Here is a 12,956-nt window from a genome sequence, read left to right as displayed (position 1 = left end):
AATCTTCTCGGCATTAGTCAATTGTGTGATCTTTGGTTTCAAGATCTTCTTTCAAGAAGGAATATGTTACGGAATCGGTAAAGACTCTACACAGTCCTTCATGGGTCGTAGACATGGAAACATTTATCTTTTGGATGTGAAACCAAATGAATCGCAATGTTTTATCTCAATTCAAGACTAAGCAAGCTTATGGCACAGAAAGCTTGGTCATGTCAACATGAAGCAATTAGCCAAAATCTCATCAAAGCAGCTTGTTCGAGGACTACCCAAATTACTTTATCAAAAGACTGATCCATGCACTCCATGTATTTTGGGAAAGCAGGTAAGAAATTCATTTAAGCCAATAAATCATATCTCTACTAATCATGTACTACGGTTGTTGCATATGGATCTCTTCGGACCAACCGAGAACACGAGTATTGGAGGTAAGAAATATTGCCTAGTAATTGTGGACGATTACTCCCGTTTTACTTGGGTATATTTCCTTGCAAGTAAGTCTCGAAACCTTCTCGTATTTTGAAAAGTTTGCTAAAAAGGTTCAAAATGAAAAAGGATGTGTTATCTCAAGTATAAGAACAGATCATGGAGGTGAATTTGAAAATCAAGATTTTACAAAATTTTGTGATGAATCAAGCTTCAATCATGTGTTCTCCTCTCCATATACTCCTCAGCAAAATGGAGTTGTGGAAAGAAAGAACAGATCTATTCAGGAAATGGCTAGAACTCTTTTAATTGAAAGCAAGATTTCTTCACGATTTTGGGCTGAAACTGTTTCAACAGCTTGTTATATCATAAATAGAGTCTTCTTAAGACCTATTCTAGAGAAAACCCCTTATGAATTGTTCAAAGATAAGAAGCCTATTGTTTCATACTTTCATGTATTCGGTTGCAAATGTTTTATATTGAAAAATGCAAAAGATCGAGTTGGTAAGTTTGAAGAAAGATCGATGAAGGTATCTTCCTTGGATATTCTACATCAAGCAAAGCCTTCAAAGTCTATAACAAGAAGAGCCGGTCCGTGGAGGAGTCAATGAATGTCAAATTTCAAGACTCAACGCAAGATGAATCAAGTCAGACTCATCAAGAAGAGTCTGAACCTGCTCCAGACCTTCCAAAGCTTACAACTCAAGAAGCATCTCAGACTCTGGAAAACCAGCTTCTGGATGTTCGTGAAGATCCAAACAAAGAAAGAGATCATCAACCAAACAGATCAACGAGTAACTAGAAGCATAAGTCCGGTCATCCCAAAGATCTTATAATCGGCGAAATGAATGAAGGAATTCGCACCAGATCCAAAAAGGCGAGAAGAGTCTAGTCTTTGTGGCTCTCGTTTCTGAAATTGAACCAAAAAGCATAGAAGAAGCTTTATCGATGAAAGCTGGATTGAAGCTATGCAAGAAAAGCTCGGACAGTTCAGCATTAATGATGTCCGGGAATTGACATCCAAACCAAAAGGTAAAACTTATTGGAGCTAAATAGGTGTTCGAAACAAGATGAATGAGAAAGGAAAAGTCGTACGAAACAAAGCAAGACTCGTGGCCAAGGGATATACGCAAGAAGAAGGAATAGACTATGATGAGACTTACGCTCCGGTAGCAAGGTTAGAAGCTATTCGACTATTACTTGCGTTTGCTTGTTATAAGAATTTCAGGTTATTCCAAATGGACGTCAAAAGCGCCTTCCTAAATGGATTTATCCAAGAGGAAGTTTATGTGGAACAACCACCGGGTTTGAAGACCCAAAGAAACCGGACTCGGTCTTTAGACCGAAAAGACTTTGTATGGTTTAAAGCAAGCACCTCGAGCTTGGTACGACAGATTACGTAAGTTTTTAATACAAAATGGTTTTGTCAAAGGTAAAGTAGATACGACTTTATTTATTAAAAGGAGAACAAAAGTTTCTTACTTGTTCAAATATATGTGGATGACATTATTTTCGGATCTTCTAATGAAAATCAGGCAAGAAATTTTCTAAGTCTATGCGGGATGAATTTGAAATGAGTATGATGGGAGAGTTAACATTCTTTCTTGGTCTTCAAATAAAACAATTGAAGGAAGGAACTTTTATTTATCAAGAAAAATATGTTAATGATCTTGTCAAAAGATTTGACTGGAAAAGTGCAAAAAGACCGACATACCGATGTCAAGTTCTTTGAAGATGGACAAAGATGAAGAAGGGAAGAAAGTTGATCAAAAGCTGTACAGAGCATCATTGGTTCACTTCTTTATCTTACTGCTTCTAGACGACATTTTGTTGAGTGTTTGCATCTGTGCAGGTTTCAATCGGATCCTAGAGAATCCCATCTCGGTCTTTGCTGCGAAACGCATCATTAAATACGTTGCTTCATCATCAAGCATCGGTCTTTGGTATCCTAAGAAGGGAGACTTTAATCTTCCTCGATATTCGGACGCAGATTTGGCCGGTTGCGAGTTGATAGAAAGAGCACTTCGGGAACCTGCCGCTTGCTTGGAAGGGACAAAGTGTCTTGGTTTTCAAGGAAACAAAGCACTGTGTCTCTTTCAACAACGAAGCGAGTATGTAGCCCAGGGAAGCTGCTGTTCGCAAATTCTATGGATAAAACAACAGCTCGAGAGACTTTGAAATTGAAGACTCATGCACGGAGATTAATTGCGACAACACCAGCGCTATCAACCTCACCAAAAATCCAATTCTCCACTCAAGAGCAAAGCATATAGAGATTCGACATCACTTTATTAGAGACCATGTTCAAAATGGAGATGTTTCAATTCAATTTGTTGACTCAAAGAATCAACGGCGGATATATTCACAAAGCCTTTGGAGAAAAATCAATTTGAGTCTATACTCTCCACACTCAACATTTTGAGGTATGAGGATATCAAAGTCTAAAGACTCTCGGACTCGGACTTACAAGACTTTATCGAAAGACAGTCTTGAAATACGTCCGTCCAGTGTAAGTCTTTCTCTCTTGAATCTCATCTTGAAAAGGTACGATCATCGACCGTGTTTAAATTGTTGCTATATTTAATTGACGTAAATATTGCATCGTTTCATTTTCAAAAGGGAAGTTATTTTTGAAATGGCTATTTTTGCGGAAAAAGACAGTTATTTTGAAAAGGCATATTTTTATTTCCTTTATGACGGTTCGTTTATCCCTCTTTTTAACCGATCGTGAACTGTCGATTCCTCTTCACTTTTCTCTCAAAAACCCTAGAAAGCATCAATCCTCCATTCCCGTTTGTCTTCTTCGTTTAATCTTCAAAAAGTTGTCATCTTTCCTAGGAAAGTCAAGCAAGGAATCTTCCAAAAACTGAGAAAGATGTCATCTTCAAGAAAGTCTTCGAGAATTGTAAGCAGGGGACCATGGCGGATGAGTGAGGGGGCCTACGCACTTCGATCTTGCGAAGATGAAGTGACTCCCGGAGACAAGCGAGCCCACAACATTCTCAACAGCATCATTCTCCTCCATCTAGTCCTCAAGGCGTTGATCATCAACAACAGGAAGAAATCATCGAGGATGCAGACCCTGTAAGAGTTCAAAAGCCCGCTTATATTTACCAGTTATATCGTGCCCTAAAAGGAATTCGTACTCCTTTGAACTACATTGATGATTTTCTTAAAGACAAAGGACATGGGAACGAATATATCTTTCTGAAAAAAATAGAAAGTTTGGGAATTGCTCGAAAAGGGGTGGATGAGGAAACCCTTGCAAATATCCCAAGTGATCCTCGTGACTGAGGGCCGAATCCTGTAGATGGGAATGATGATGATAAATTATACAGTCAATTCCAACCGAAAATGGGTGTTGCGGTTGATAATCAAGGAAAAATGGGAGATTTGTTCAGATCAAATGAGCAAAAGGATCTGTACTCGAAATTGCTGAAGCATGGGGTAATAAACCCTAGAAGTGTAGATTTTGATTTTCTGGATGATTTGTGAATATGAACTTGAGGGAAAAGTTCGGTTATCTTCAACTTGAAAAGTTACGCTCGACTCTACGAGAGGCCTATGCTGAATTAACTTGCATATTTCTATTCAAATCTAAGCTTTTTGGATGCGAATAAATTCTCGTTCAGCGTTAAAGACCAAGATTATGTTGTGGATATGAATATGTTTGGCGAGATGTGTTAGAAGTCGAAAGAGGAAGATATCAACCAATCAAAGTTTCCATTGCTCGGGCTACTCTTGAACTTGGTGAAGGACGGGAGAACGAGATGAAAAGATCACCTACTTAAGGATGGGTGCATTCAACATCTAGCTTCACAAGATTGTGATTAATTGCCTCCGATCGAAATCAACTTCCAAGACTGATGTTTCAAGTTCGAGGCCAAGCCGATGTATGCCATTCTCTTTGGAAAAAGGTTTTCTCTCCCTCACACTTTGTGATGTTTCACATGTATAGAGCAATGATGAAGGACGAGAGGTCAACTCCCTTACCCAAGCCTTGTTACGAAGTTATTCGGACATACGAATATTCAGCCTCCACAAATCTTTTGTGTTCGACCATGCGATCATATGGTGGTAGGACTGAAAATGGTGACCAAAATGCGTCGAAGGAACTGAGCAAGGAGTTGGAGAAATTCAAGGAGAAGACTCTGCTAAATCTCATCAAATCTCTTCTAGCTAAAAGAAAAGGGAATGAGCCCATGGTTGCTCCATCCAAGAGAAGAAGAGCTCTCCTCGTTGAGGATGAAGATGATGAGGAAGACATCACCATCTCGCATTGGCTTTGAAGAATTTAAGTCGTCTGTTCCACGAAAGAATCGGATCAAATGACGAAAGAAGCGAGAGGAGAAGGAAGAAGAAGAAATAGAAGCTGAAAAAGAAATAGAGGAGGAAAGACCGAAAGAAGAAAGAAGAGAAGAAGAAGAACTGAGGAACACTCTTCTCCACCTGTAGGCATGGAAACGGGGAGATCGGGAGAAAGGAGTGAAGTCTTCATGTCTGATGCAAGTGAAGGAGTCGATCGCTCACCGGCGGACCCAAAGGATGTTTATGCATCTCGGTTTCGAAGAAGGTCATGAAGTTTCATCGCCAAACCTGCGCGATTATGCTGATCTACCATCGTCTGCATTCACTCCATCAGATCGAGCTGAAGCAAGTACTCAGACTGATAATGGAGCAGATTTTCGCAGAATCATGGATATTCTCTTGGAGATGCGAGGTCAAATTTATACCTTGGGATGCGAAGTTCAAAGCTTGAAGAATGAAGGTCAAGCTTCTTCCTGTTCATTGAATGATAAAATGCAAGCCCTCTCTGTTCGGAATCGGCCAATGCCAAGAGTGAGGAGATTGCACAACTAAAGGAAGACTTTAAAAGGCCGGAAGGCATCGTTCGGTCTATGGAAGATTTCCAGCTTGTCCGCGTTCCTAAGCAATCTTAACTTCATCTCATCCTTTTTAATGATGAAAAAAGGGGGAGAGATGCAAGATTTGATCAAAAACTTTTCATTCATTAAACTTTTAATTGTTTGTTGTTTTGTGGTGGTTTGTGGTTTGAACCTGTTTGACTTTGTTTTGTGTCTGGATGAGAACTGAACTAGACTTGGACTTGACTGCTTCTATTAACTAATATTGATATCTTATGGATGGCTTCATCATATCTTGGACTAACCTATTTTCGTGGTTGCGGATTCTAGTGTTATTCTGTTAGCCATTTACCTCTATAAGATATGCATATGTGTTTGAGAAATGTTTTGCGGTCAAAGATATCCAAATATGCGGAAAGTTTTGTCACCATCAAAAAGGGGAGATTGTTGGAGTAATCTTCTTGAAGTGTTTTGAAGTTGACAAAAACGTTTCTATCGATCTAGTCCGAAGGCTTGCGACTCGCTGTTCAAAGTCTCAAGACCTCCGGACAGCCCGGACTCAAGACTCAAAGTCTATCCTCATTGACAGTCTCTAATCCGTTGTAGAAAGGTTATCCGGAACTGGATGTTCCGTTGAGGATTTAACCTTATCAACTGGAGAAGATCTCGTGGCTGGAGAAGACATAACGGAGTCCTTTGATTGATCGAAGATTGACTCGATAAATTGAAGATCCGGTGATTGCCTAAATATTATTGGAAGGTTACGCTTATGGAAACCGAGATCCCGATTGTATGGGCGAACATGATTGATGGGCTATCAACACGTTCCTTTAATAGCTTGGACAATATTCCTAATTGATTCCGTCCAACGGGTAGATTGGAGGAATTCCTTTGGTAAGTGCCAACGGGTATGATGGCATAAAGGAGTATATAAGGAAGATTGTCTTAGTTGTTCAAGGTGTGCGCGATAGAAGAATTCCAAAGTCTGAAGCTCTTTTTGTTTAGACAAATCCTTTGAGCGAATACTTGTATACGAAAGAGAGAGTCTATATTTGTGAGAAATCTTGAGGAGGTGTGGTAGAACATCTACACTTTGTGGAATCAAGGCAAAGCTGTGCTATAACCTCTCTCTTGTTCATAGTGGAATCCAGCCAATAGGCTGTCAGTGAAGAAGAGTGGATGTAGGCTTGATATAAGCCGAACCACTATAAACCGCGTGTTCAATTTTCTCTTCTCTCAATCTTACTTTGATTATCGTTTTCTCCAACTGTCTAGTATTGTGCAATTGATTGAGAAAAATTCTTTATATACCTATTCACCCCCTCTAGGTACTCATACTAGCAATATCATAATCATCGGTAGAGAACAGTGAGAAACCAAAAAACAGACGTTAGATGAGGCTAGAACTGCCAATGGAGTTAATGCACAGCTAGCTCAATGATCGGCGTCATTTACTAGCTAAGCACGCATTCACTTATGCTAACAAAACGCTGGAAGACTGGTAAAAAACTAGAGGTAACTCGGGGTTAAAGAATCAAGCATAAGTAATCTGAAAGAACTCAAACACTCTAGCATCTGGAGAGACTACTGGATAGAAGAAAAGAAAAACAGGAAGAGAAACAAACCTCTTACTTTGACCTGAAGCTTCACCCTCCGCCCCAGTGAGATGACTTCAATTCAATCTCAAACAGTCTCGACGGATTGGTAAAAGTGCAGAGCTCGATTGTGTACTAACACCCACTAACAGCCAAGTCAGCGGAGTCGATGGAGATGGATTTGACAAGGAGGATGGAGTCGCGATTTTCACCTTCTAGAGAAGAGAGTGTATTAGGGTTTGAAGTCGTAAACCTTCTAGAGAAGAGAACACCTTATCAATGTGTTCTGATTTGTTTCAAGCCCTAACGTCAAGTGTGTTTTGGTTCAGTTCAGGTATAAAACCGAGCCAAACCGAAACCATTACAATATCCATATGTTAAACTACTACCCGAACACGAAGAATACCTGGCCCGAAAAAAATAGGGTAGGGTCGGGTTGGGTATTGTTGATAAGGTGTCTTGAGAACAAACTGATGGTGCAACTTGTGTGTCTTCTGAATGAGCATAATTAGGGTGTTGGAGGAAGAATTGAATCAGTTTTCTCATACTTACAAACAGGCAGGTTCTGGGAAGAGCTTCTAATTATATTCGTGAGGAACTGACAAGTTCTCAATATACTTGCACAGTGGCCACCTAAATATAAATGTTTTAGAGCAGCTTTTTCAATTGCGTCTTACTGGTGAATGAGAGAGTTAGTGGCTGTACTCATCCTCTCTTTAGCCAATTGAAAATGGAGTTTTAAGCTTGGAACAAGATGGTCCTTTCTTTATATTGACGGATATTCAGTTTTTGATTTGATAATTATTATTTCCACCATACTTTATTACTTTCATATTCATCTTCTCTAAAAAGGGCGCTCAGTATTCGAAATTTGACAAGGTTTGTATATCGATTGTATCCTGCTTTAGATGAGTCTCATGACAGATTCACTAATGCATTCATCTAGCAGTGACGACTTTGCATCCTACCTTGATCCTCAGTTTAGCTTCTGGTTATTCTGGTTCATTGGCTGATGATGAGACAGACAGTGAGAGCGATCATAAAAGCAAAAGGTATTGTTTGATGATAATGTCAATGTTGGGCAAAGAACGGCTTGAAGTCGCCTTAACTTTCTGAAAGGGATGACTTAAGTGCCATAACTTACGAAAGGTACACTTAAGTGCCAAAATCGGAGTAAAATGGATCACTTGAGTGCCAATCCGGCTAAAATCCGGCCGAAATGCGACGTGTCAATTTTAAAGTGAAGCAAGTGCGAAACTGCGTCGTTTAATGCTTGATGTGGCCAAAAATTTAATAAAAATTAATTTAAAACTAAATTTATTTAAATATTTATAAAATATTAAAAATATTTAAATTTTTAAATATTTATAAAATATTAAAAATATTTAAATTTTAAATTTTTAAAAATTTAAAAATTTCAAAAAAATAAAAATATTAAAAAATTTTAAAAATTTTAAAAAATTTTAAAAAATTTTGTAAAAATTTTATAAAAATTTATAAAATTCTATAAAAATTTATAAAATTATATAAAAATTTATAAAATTCTATAAAAATTGATAAAATATTTAAAAATTAAAAATAAATTAAAAAGAAATTAAAAGTTAAAAAAAAAAAAAAATTCAAAAAATTTTAGCAAATTTTACAAAATTTTAAAATTTTAGAAAATTAATTAATTTTAATTTAAAAATAATTATTTAAAAATTTTAAAAATAAAATTTTAAAAATTAAAAACTTTGCAAAATTAAAAAAGTTACAAAAAATAATTTAAAAAAAAAAGAAAAGGGTGCCAGTTGGGGGCTGAAATTTTTGTAAATTTTTTAAATTTTGTAAATTTCGTAAGTTTTTAAATTTTTTTGTAACTTTCTAAAATTGTTTGTAAATTTTTTGAATTTTTTGTAAATTTTTTGAATTTTTGTAAATTTTTAAATTTTATGTAAATTTTGTAAATTTTATGTAAATTTTGTAAATTTTTTTATAAATTTTGTAAATTTTAATTACTTTTTTAAATTTTTTAAATTTTGTCTAAATTTTTAAATTGTATGTAAATTTTGTAAATTTTTGTAATTTTTGTAATTTTTTTGTAACTTTCTAAATTTTTTTGTAAATTTTTAAATTTTTTAGTAATTTTTAATTGTTTTTGTAAATTTGTAAATTTTTTGTAATTTTGTAATTCTTTTTTTTTAATGTTTAAAGTTTCTAAATTTTTTAAAAATGTTTTAAATAAATTTTTTTAAATAAGTTTATTTTAAATTTAATTTAAATAATTTTTATATTATTATAAATTTCAAATGATGTCAAAACGACGTCGTTTTGGCCGGGTCGAAGCCGACTCGGCTCTCGGCGAGACATCGGCGAGAAATATTAATATTTTAATGCCACGTATGATTTCCGGCCAACTTCGCCGGAGATGGCACTTAGATGTCCCACTTTTCTTAAAATGTGGCACTTAAGTGTACCTTTCGTAAGTTATGGCACTTAAGTGTCCCTTTGGCCAAAGTTATGGCACTCCAGGGGTCCGCACGTCGTCAATGTTGGCAGTGAACATTTTTCACCAATTTTAGAATTTTCATGTTGCATTGTCCAATTCTGGTGTCTATAGTTTTCCGGTCTTCCATCTGTAACTTTGGGATATCATGTCTACACGAAATAAGCTCTCTTCAATAAGAATGCACAACCGTGTCAGAGTGAGATAGCTAGTATAAGCACCTAGAGGGGGGTGAATAGGTGTAAAAATAGTTTCTCGTGATAAGAGAGCAATACTAAGCAGACAATAGAAAAGAAGTTCTCCTTTTGTTAACAAAACGAATTATGATCAAAGTAAAGTAGAGAGTAGAGAAGAGAAAATGAACACAGAAATTATAGTGGTTCGGCTTATTCTAAGCCTACGTCCAATCTTCCACACTGACAGCCTACCGATTGGATTTCACTATGAACAAAAGAGTTGTTACAGCAAAGCTCTCCCTTGATTCCATAGTGTAGATACTCTACCACACTTCCTCAAGATTTCTCAAGAATATAGACTCTCTTTTGCGTACAAGTTTTCGCTCAGTAAATGAATTGATTAAGAACAAAGAGCTTCAGACTTTGGAATTCTTCTATTGCGCACACTCTCGAACAACTGGAACGTCTTCCTTATATACTCTTTTATGCCATCATACCCGCTGTCACTTACTAAAGGAATTCTTCTAATCTTCCCGTTGGACAGAATCAATTAGGAAGATCATTCGAGCTATTTAAAGAACATGTCAATAGCCCATCAATTACTGCTTCGCCTATACAATCGGGATCTCGGTTTCCATAAGTAGAACCTTCCAAGTATACTTCGCCAATCATCGGATCCCCAATCTCGAATCAATCTTGATCAAATAAAGGATTCTTTATGCCATATCCAGCCAAGAGATCTTCTCCAGTCGATAAGATCAAATCCTTAACGAAACATCCAGTCCTGGATAGACATTCTTCGACGGATTAGAAACTGTCAATGAGAATAGACTTTGAGTCTTGAGTCTAGCAGTCCGGAGATCTTCAGACTTTAAATAGTAGAGTTTGCAAATCTTGAGACTGAACCGATAGAAACGTTTTGTCGGCTTCAAAACACTCCAAGAAGATTTCTCCAACACAGAGTTCAATGATATTGGATCTTTTCCTTCTTTTCATTATACCTATATTTTATCGGCAGGATTTTTAACTAACTAGTTCATTGCTAGGATAAAGAGGCGCAAGGCGGAGAACCTGGAAAATCTAGATGTACCTGGGGTCAACTTCACGTGAATATTCAGAACAAATTGGAGGTAAAATGTCCAGACTAAATGTGTATCCGTTTCAGTTTCTTTTATTACTGTGAAAATGGTCTCTAGAGGGTAGGAAATTATTGATCCCACACAATCAGGAGTTCATTTCTAGTTCAAGAATTTTGTGAATGAGATTCTGCCTTTAATGCTAAGTTTCAATTGGTTCCGGAGGAAGAAATGTCCTTTACCTAACTTCATCTCAGGCACACTTTCAATCTGCGACATAGGTGTATTGACTTAACTATGTGGATAACGTGAGTGTAATCTATCAACACAACTATTTTTTATTATCAACTTTAATCATGCACAATCTTATGCAATAGAAAGATGCATTTACTAGGTCAAATGTATGAAAACATTAGGAAACTCCATCTACGAAAGTAGAAAACCGGCACAAGATGGACTCTGCATGAAGCTCTTGCAAGAACAACCTTTATCGCATCAATCTCCCTCATTCACAAAGATGTTCGGGTATTTTTAATGTCAAGGTCATTCAACTCAAGAACTAGTCAGGATTGACATTCTCCACGGGTCGATTCTGGTAAATTGCTTCTAACTTTGAATGAGATGAGTCTGATGGTGTTCTTAGCTGAGGTATTCTCAAGGTTAGAGATTTCATGACGTAATATATTAACTAGGAGTTCATATATGTTAGCTTATTATTGACTCAACGGTTTGGCACTTCCATTTATTTAGAAGAAAAGTTGTTTCAATTTGACCCACCCATTCGACAAGTCTAATGATAAGCCACCTAGGGATTATGTCATGACAAGAACCTTGATAACGAACGAGAACAAGGAAATTGCTCCCACATTCGAGCATGACACACCATTCGAGGTTGAACTAGAGCTTGGAGAAGGCATAAATGGAGATGCAGCCAATGAAGGTGCCCACATCAATGAACACCTAATGCACCGAAATAATTATTGATGCCTAAATTTAATTAAATAGATCAAAATAAATGATTAAAAAAATGGTCCAATTCGTTTTCAATGACTAAATCGAGAGGCACATCTTGTCAAACCAACTATAGCCCGACTCATCGCAATAATATTACTTCCATTCGTGCATGAATCAATTCATGTTGTTTGTTGGATGAACAATTGATGTGGAAACTGTATCTCATGACTCTCAAATTACCATGAACAAGACCGACCAATCAAGTTGTTGCTCCTGTGGTAATGTTTCCATCATTGTTGTGTTATTCTGTCTTCATATTCGATATGTTGACTGCGTATTCTTGTCGTGCATGTGTGGCGGGCGGCGGGTGCTTGTATGGATCCCATGGTGACTGGAGTTGATCGTCAGTGGAATAAAGGCGTGAGTGGATCCTTAAATGATGAGGCCCATGAATATCATGCTCCTGTGAAGAGTTTGCGATTTGTTGTTCGGAAGTAAAATTTGCATCAATGATATGAATTGAGTTAAAGAGGGGAACTCGTGTTCTAGAAACATATAGGATAGAAAAATGTAATGAAAAGAATAATAAAAGAGAAGAAAAGAAATTAAAAAATGGGTTCAGCAAAGATAGTAGAGGTTGGGTTTGGTTTTTGACTTGGCGCTAAGCATGAGGTGATAAAGATATTCGAAGTTGGGTCTGTGTGGTTTTGAATGAAATAGATTAAACGAATGAGTCCATTTATTTTTGTTGCTTGGACTCCCGAAGTTCATCTCTGACTCCGTACGCCAAGTCATGGCTTCTCATCTGCCTTCTCATGGCTTCCTCACCTCTTTCTATGAGCTAAAGACTTATTTTCTTTTTCGCCCCTATTTTATCAACTTTTTTCATTTTTTTTATGTCATCAATTTTTGTCGTCCTCGTCTTTAATGTGCATTCTTATTTCAGGAAAAATTAAAGTTAGAAAGGTGATTGCTAGAAAGGTGATGGCTTTTTATACATTGTTTTGGTGGTTGAGGTGTTCATCAAAATCCACACTCTTGTTGGCTACATCTCCATCTATGCATTCTCCAAGCTCACTTCGACCTCAGGTGGTGTATCGTGCTCAGTGTTGGAGCAATCTCTTTTGTTCTTCTCATCATTGAGGTACTTGTCATGTTGGAATCCCTTGATGGTTCATCATGTAGGTTGCATGCACGATGCGAAGTGCTTCTTCGCCAGGACCTCTAACTCCGAGGAAGAGGCCACACTTCGGCTCACTGACATTAAGGTGGCTGCCCACATCTCTAAGTACAACAAGGATATTGCCAAGATCACTAAGCAAAGCACCGGGGAAGGCATGTGGCGGGATCTCGTCCTCCTCCTGAACCCATCTATCTACCAT

This window comes from Eucalyptus grandis, chromosome 3 (assembly GCF_016545825.1).
Source record: "Eucalyptus grandis isolate ANBG69807.140 chromosome 3, ASM1654582v1, whole genome shotgun sequence".
Classification (NCBI taxonomy): domain Eukaryota; kingdom Viridiplantae; phylum Streptophyta; class Magnoliopsida; order Myrtales; family Myrtaceae; genus Eucalyptus; species Eucalyptus grandis.
This window is presented reverse-complemented; position numbering follows the sequence as displayed.